Raw genomic sequence first — 8,129 nt, forward strand, 5'->3', positions numbered from 1 at the left:
AGTGTGGAGCCTGGAGCCTGTTTCAGATTCTGTGTGTCTCCCTCTCTCTCTGTCCCTCCCCCGCTGTGTGCTGTCTCTCTCTGTCTCAAAAATAAGTAAACGTTAAAAAATTTTTTTAAAAAGAAATATTCATTAGAGGTTCCTGCATATCTTTTCATGGCTTAATAGCTCCTTTCTTTCTTTCTTTCTTTCTTTCTTTCTTTCTTTCTTTCTTTCTTTCTTTCTTTCTTTCTTTTTTAAGATTAAAACATTTTTATCTCTACACCCAATGTGGAGCTTGAACTCACAATGTGGAGACCAAGAGTCCCATGCTTCACTGACTGAGCCAGCCATGGGCCCCAATAGCTCATTTCTTTGCCACTGAATAATATTCTGTTGTGTGGATGTACCACCATTTATTTATCCACTCACCTATTGAATGGCTGCTTCCGAGTTTTGACAATTATGGATAAAGCTGCTACAAACATTCACGTGCAGGGTTTTGTGTGCAGATAAAATCACTTATTTGGGTAGGTACTAAGGAGCATAACTGCTAGATCGTATGGTAGGAGTAGGTTTGGTTTTGTGAGACACTGCCAAAATGTCTTTCAGGGTGGCTGTGCCATGTGGCACCCACACGGGCAGTGAGTGAGAGTTCTGCTGCTCCACATCCTTGCCAGCGTTTGGTGCTGTCGGTGTGGTCGATTCTGGCCATTCTCATAGGTGCAGAGTGGTAGCAAGTAGCTTTTTTTTTTTAAGTTTATGTATTTGTTTTGAGAGGGGGAGAGAGCACACGAGCAGGGGAGGGGCAGACAGAGAGAGAATCCCAAGCATGCTCTGCACCATCAGCTCAGAGTCCAAGGCAGGGCTTGAACCCACGAACCATGAGATCATGACCTGAGCCTAAGTCAAGAGCCAGATGCTTAAGTGACTGAGCCACATGGGCGCCCCACAAGTAACTTTTAATTAAAATAATGGGTAGTCTCATAAAGGTATTGGTACATCAATATTCATAGCAGCATTTGGCTGCTATTCATAACAGTCAAATGGTAGAAAGAACCTAAGTGTCCATCAACGAAAGAATGGACAAGTAGGGACACCTGGCTGGCTCAGTCAGTTGAGCATCCAATTCTTGGTTTCAGGTCTGGTCATGATCTCATGATCGGATTGAGCTCTGCGTCAGAGAGCACTGTCAGCGCAGAGCCTGCTTGGGATTCTGTCTCTCTCCCTCTCTCTGCCCCTCCTCCCACTCTCTCTCTCTCTCTCTCTCTCTCTCTCTCTCTCTCTCTCAAAATAAATAAACTTTTAAAAAGTTTTTAAAAAAAGAATGGATAAATAAATGTAGTATATACGTACATTTGGAATAATATGGAAAATTATTCAGCCAAAAAAAGAATGAAGTTCTGACGGAGGCTGCAATGTGAATGGACACTGAAGATACGCCACATGAAACAAGCCCGATACAAAAGGAGCAATGCTGTGTAGTTCCTCTTACATGAAGTATCTAGAATAGACAAGTTCATAAAGAAAGGAGAATAGAGATTACCAGGGACTCAAGGGAGGGAGGCATGGAGGGTTAGCTCACACTGGGCAGGGAGCTTCTGTGCGAGAGAGTGGTGGTGGCTATACCACACTGTGAATATGCTTAAAGCCACGGAATTGTATGCTTAAAAAGGGGTAAAATGGTAAACTTCATGTTATGTATATTTTATCAGAATTAAAAAATTATATACTGAGTGGAAGTGATGGATACATAACTCTAAATTCATAAAAATCAAATTCTCTGAAAGGTATTTTTGTTATTTACTATTTGCACTGTTTTGATTATTTTGCTTGTTTGTTTGATGGAATAATATCATACTTCATCAGGAAGAAAAACAGAATATTTGGGACATTTTTTTTAAAAAGACTAATAACTACTAGATATAGAAATACATTACACAAATTAATGAATACTAGTGAGAGACTGGAATATTCATCATTCTTGGACTACTACTTAACAATTCAAAGGAAAAAATGTTTAAAATGTTACCTCTCAAGACTGCACACTAGATTTATTTGTTTGTTTTTATTTAAATCTAGGTAGTTAACATATACTGTAATATTGGTTTTAGGAGTAGAATTTGGTGATTCGTCACCTACATGTAACAACACCCAGTGCTCATCACAACAAGTGCCCTCCTTAATTCCCATCAACCATTTAGCTCCTTCCCCGCCCACCTCCCCTCCAGCAACTCTCATTTGTTCTCTGTAGTTAAGAGTCTCTCATGGTTTGCCTCGCTGTCTTTTTAAAAAAAAATTCCTTCCCCTATGTTCATCTGTTTTGTTTCTTATAAAAATAAGAGTGAAATCATATGATATTTGTCTTTCTCTGACTTATTTCCCTTAGCATAATACACTCTAGCTCCATCTACCTCGATGCAAATGACAAGATTTCATTCTTTTTTATGGCTGAGTAACGTTCCACTGTGAGTATGTACCTACACACATACACACCACATCTTCTTAATCCATTCATCAATTGATGGACATTTGGGCTCTTTCCATAATTTGGCTACTGTGAATAGTGCTGCTATAAACATCGGAGTGTATGCATGATGTACCCCTTCGATTCAGTATTTTTGTATACTTTGGGTAAACACCTAGTAGTGCAAATGCTGGGTCGTAGGGTAGTTCTATTTTTAACTTTTTGAGGAACCTCCATTCTGTTTTCCCGAGTGGCTGTGGATTCAAGATTTAAATTTTAAAGTGGAAGCCATCAAGGTTTTAAAGACATGATGGGGGAGGAGGAGTGCGTCTGGCTGGCTTAGTCAGAAGGGCATGCAACTCTTGACCTCGGGTTGTGAGTTAGAGCCCATGTTGGGTGTAGAGATGAGAGGAAAGAAAGAAAGAAAGAAAGAAAGAAAGAAAGAAAGAAAGAAAGAAAGAAAGAAAGAAGAGAAAGGAAGGAAGGAAGGAAGGAAGGAAGGAAGGAAGGAAGGAAGGAAGGAAGAGAGAGAGAAAGAAGAAAGAAGAAAGAAAGAAGGGAAGGAAGGAGGGAAGAGGAAGGAAAGGAACGAGGGAAGAAAAATGGAATGTTTTTTATATTCTTTGGGTGAGAAGGTATGACACCAAAGTCAGAAATCATAAAGGAAACAATGGACAAATTCAACTACAGAGAAAATTAAATCCTGGAAAAAAAAATGCTTTAAGCAAAGTTAAAGACAAACTGGAAAAATATATGTGGTACATGTATAAAAGAATAAGGAATTTAATTTATAAATTCTCACAAGTTCATTGAATCACAGTAAGAAAAATAAGGATATGAATGGCCAATTAAAGAGGAAGCACATAGAACAATAAATTTATCAAAAATGTTTCTCTTGGGGACACCTGGGTGACTCAGTTAGTTAAGCAACCGACTCTTGATTTCAGCTCAGATCATGATCTGAAATCATGGTTCCTGAGTTTGAACCCTGCTTTGGGGCTCCACACTTTTAGGTCAGAGTCTGCTTGGGATTTTCTCTGTCCCTCTCTCTCTGCCCTCCCCCATTTTTGCTCTCTCTCTCTCTCTCTCAAAAATAAAACTTAAAAAAATGTTTCTCTTTACTAAAAATCAGCATTATAATGTACGTAATATCTTTTGGACCTATAAGTTTGGCCAGTATTTAAAACAATAATGATACCCAGGGTGGGAATAATTTGTAAAAATATTTTCATACACTTCTGGTAGGGGTGTAATATGTTAAAAATCTTTTTGAAGGCCTCACTGAATCAAAATTAAAAATGTGTTAATTATCATAATCCTCAATCGTGTACAAGTGTGTACATACAAGCGTGTCCTCACATTGTAGCTTATATTTGCAAAACATTGGAAACAAACTAACAATATTTCAACAGATGCAAGTAAAATCAATTGTAGTGATATCTGAATAGAACTTGGAAGGCACTGAAAATGATAATGTACACTGACTACATGGGGGAGGTGTCTAATATACTGAGAAATTTACAAAATGTAGATCCCACAAGAGTATGTAGAGTGTGATACTATTTTTGTCACAATTATGCATGTTTTGAAAAGACTAAGTACTGGAATGTACAAAAAGAAGGAAGATCCCCCACCCCCCACATGCACACATAAAATAAATTCTCCTACCGCCTTATGCTTAACAGCACAGAATGCTGCCGGGTGTGGACTGCTTCTGAGGATCCTGAAAAATTCAAAACCACATTATTTTCTATTAATTTGCTCTTAGGAATAAAGGACTGGGGCAGAGAAAGTTTTTGAAAAACACATTGCATATTTTAATTTAAATGTTGCTTATAATTTTTTTTGACTTTCCACTGACATTTCAGGGAGGGCTGGCTTCCCAGTCCATTACTCGGTGTATCCCACAGGTCATTGGATCTCCTTCCAAGTGTGGTGTAATATCTACTTCTGTCCTGACAGACACTGGCACCAGCATTAAGTCCATGCTTGGATGGCCCTGCCAAAGGATATAAAGGGATTTTTTTTTTAAAGTAATCTCTACATACAACGTGGGGCTTGAACTTATAACCATGAGATCAAGAGTTGCATGCTCTACCAACTGAACCAGCCAGTTGCCCCAGATGTAAATAGATTTTAACTGTAATAGTAGTGACTATTTAAAGTGGAGTACATAGGAGTGCCTGGGTGGCTCAGGCAGTCGAGTGTCTAACTCTTGATTTCGGCTTAAATCATGATCCTGGGGACCTGGGACAGAGCTCTGGATTGAGCCCCTCGTCCAGCTCTTTGACGAGCACTGAGCACTGAACCCTGAGCTTAGAACTTGCTTGAGATTCTCCTTCCCTCTCCCTCTGCCCCTCCCCCACTCACACTCACTCGCGCTCTCTCTCTCAAATTAAAAAAATAAAGTGGAGCACATAAATGATAGTGTGGTTTGTTCATCAACATTAACAAAAAAAGGTTTTATTTTTGTTAACTTCCTCAAAAGACATTACCATGGGGCAGAGATCATATATCACAACACATGACCTTATGAATGAACTTTAGTACTCTGTTATATTAAAATCCATTAGTCTTTCTCACACTTTGGATCATTTATCCAGGCACGATTTTGTAATATCATGCCTTGGTCGTTTGAAAAATAACTGGCTCACGGAGGCATTAAGATCTTTTAAGTATTGATACATTTTATTACATAGTATCAAAGGACCACACTAATATCACCATTGGTCTCATCAGAAAGGCTTTAAGCATTGGGGAAGCTGATACATGTTTTTGCCAAAATTCTTTAAAATTTTTTTCTTTTAATGTTTTTATTTATTTTTGAGACAGAGAGAGACAGAGCATGAGCAGGGGAGGGTCAGAGAGAGAGAGAGACACAGAATCCGAAGCAGGCTCCAGGCTCTGAGCGGTCAGCACAGAGCCCGATGCGGGGCTCGAACTCACAAACCATGAGATCATGATCTGAGCTGAAGTCGCACGCTTAACCGACTGAGCCACCCAGGTGTCCCAAGTTCTGGCCAAAATTCTAATTTTCACCTGAAAGCTCATTTTTTCCTCGGGCAACAAATATAATCAGTTGTTTTCCTTGAAGTGACAGCTCACTTCATTCATTTTTGAGAAAGTGCCTGCCAAACACCCAGGCTTCCTTTGTCAGCCAATCAAGTAAAAATGGTGTTCCGTGAGAAAAGCCGCTAGTGCAGCTCACCACTCCAATGACTGCACAAGTGATCTTCCTGGAGACAAACATGGTGCTCCTGTGTGCAGCAGAAATACTCCTGCATACTTCCTGTTTCATCAGAGTGGCAAAAAGATACAAAGTTCGAGGCCTAACACCATTAAATTGTTACTGCTCCAGTAAGGTCATTTTTCAGCGAAACTAGCCCTTCTCCTCTGTAATTGCGTGAGAACACAGAAGGCAATGACGGCCAGTTCAGTTTGGTGCCGCTCTCTGGAATCCTGCTGGGGCACCAGCAGCTCCCCCCTCCCCTCCAAATGCTTTTGCACCATCAGTGCCAAACTGATACTGAATGTCAGTTCAATGAAATAGGCAAACAATGTCTCAGCATTATTATTAAAGTAATCTTGACCTCCTGGATCTCCTGCCACTGTCTTAAAGACCCCAGGAGTCTGCAGACTACATTGACAGCACAATCTTTGTGTGGCATTATCACACCTAAAAAAAAAAAAAAAAAAAAAAAAATTAGCATCGTTTCCTTAATAGTATTCAAATATCCAGCTGGTGTTCATATTTCCAGATTCTTTTCATAAACATCACATAGTTCTTCAGATTGTCGAAACTCAAGATCCAAATGAGTCCCTGTCCTAAGATCAGTGTCTTTTAATACGCAAGTTTCCTCCACCTCCATACCTTTTTTTCTTTTCTTTGCCATTAATATGTTGAAAACACTGTGTTATTCTGCAGAATTTCCACATTCAGATTTTCCCCGATCACCTTGGAATTTAACTGTCAACGTTCTGTTCCTTCATCTGGACTTCAAATCTGAGAAGGTCAATCTTTAGGAAGAATTTCTGGCCCCAAATTAACAGCGGTTCTATACTCCTTGCCAGGGGTTAAAACGATTCTTTTTTTTAAGGTGCTGACAGGTTCAGTTCCTCCACCAGGCGTCTTTATTTTCTACTCCTTGATTCAGCATTCCTGCAGTCAAGGTTTATCAAGCACCTGGGAAAGCACAGCTGTGAAGGACACAACACTCCCTCCGTTTGTGAGCTTATATTCCAGGTGTGGGGGGGGGGGGCAGGCAGTAAACAGAAAGCAAAATAGGAAGAGTGTCAGATGGCATTCACCCCTGAGGAGGTCGTATCAGGAGTGCCCCACCCCACGGGGTGCATCTGGGAACAAACTGGCTAGAGAAGGCTTGACTGAGCAGGTGCGGTTTGAGCCAAGACTCCACAATCAGGTGTCAGGCTCCATGATCCTAATTCGGAGACTCTACAATCAGACCCCCCGACTGGCAGATGTCCTCGGTTATTTGCAGCGGCTGACAACACCATTCCATCTGGTTTCCGATCGCCCCAGCAGGCCGGCCTGCCTCCCTCTTTCATACCCGAGAGGATGGAAGGGAATGACCGCTGACCACAGCTCAGAGTCTGGGGGCTCTGAGAAGTGGCCTTCCACCTGTTTTTCTCATGGCAAAGTTACAGAGCAGGAAGCTTGCAAAAAATTCTCCCGAATTGGAGCAAAGTGAATACCTCATGCTTTCGTTCCTTCATTTTCAATATAAATTAAACAAAAACGGAACAGCCTGAACCTGGCAAAATCCAGTTATCTTACTGAGCATCTGACAGGTCTATTGTTCTCCCTGATGAGTGAAGGATTCCTCACATGGCCAATGGCTCAGAAAGTTTTCGCCCAAGGACCCCCAGGGGCGTACAGGGACTGCTTCATTCTCTCTGCCTTTCCAGGACTATGCTTAGCATAGATGAGGAATAAAAGAACGACGGGGCAGGAACTTACGATGTCTGTAACACAGCTGTGACCAGGAGCCTCCAATTCTGCAGTCCTGTCCACCTGAAGGTACCAGGCACGGCCTAGGCATCCTGAATGTGGCAGTGTCACCCCTGTCCACCTGAGGGGAACCAGTGGCACCCTGTGTCTTGCATCAGAGGGAGCTGCCTCTTCAGTCCATTTCTCCTCGTGGCCAGGTCTTAGGACTGCCAAAAAGCCCCAGTCGTGCCGAGTAAGTTCTAGCACTGGATGCATTAGTTGTACAGAGGATGTAGAGATACTTTCACAGGGGTCAGAAAGACATGGGTATGAGTACTGTTGGGCAGAGTGCTTACAAAACTAAGCAGTTGAATCAAAGATTTCCATTTTTCGTGAGTCGATCCAGAAAGGGAATGGATCGGGGGGTCTACTGGCCCAAATACCTCTGTTTACAAATGGAAGGACTAAAAACCAGAACTTCCTGGCCTCCGGAACTGGGAGAAATACACGTTTGCGTTTGTTGATTGGATTCAGCAGCTCTACTGGACTAAGATAGACCCTTCTTAGATGGCACAGTTGCTTTGATTTTTCGTGTTTTTGATGACTTTGACGGTTTTGAGGAGTACTAGTCAGGTGTTTTGTAGACTGCTGCATTATTGGCATTTGCTTGGTGTTTTTCTCATGATTAGACAGGAGTTATGGGTTCTGGGGAGGAAATGCTCAGAGGTAAAGGAC

The sequence above is a fragment of the Acinonyx jubatus genome, chromosome E2 (genome assembly GCF_027475565.1).
Source record: "Acinonyx jubatus isolate Ajub_Pintada_27869175 chromosome E2, VMU_Ajub_asm_v1.0, whole genome shotgun sequence".
NCBI lineage: Eukaryota > Metazoa > Chordata > Mammalia > Carnivora > Felidae > Acinonyx > Acinonyx jubatus.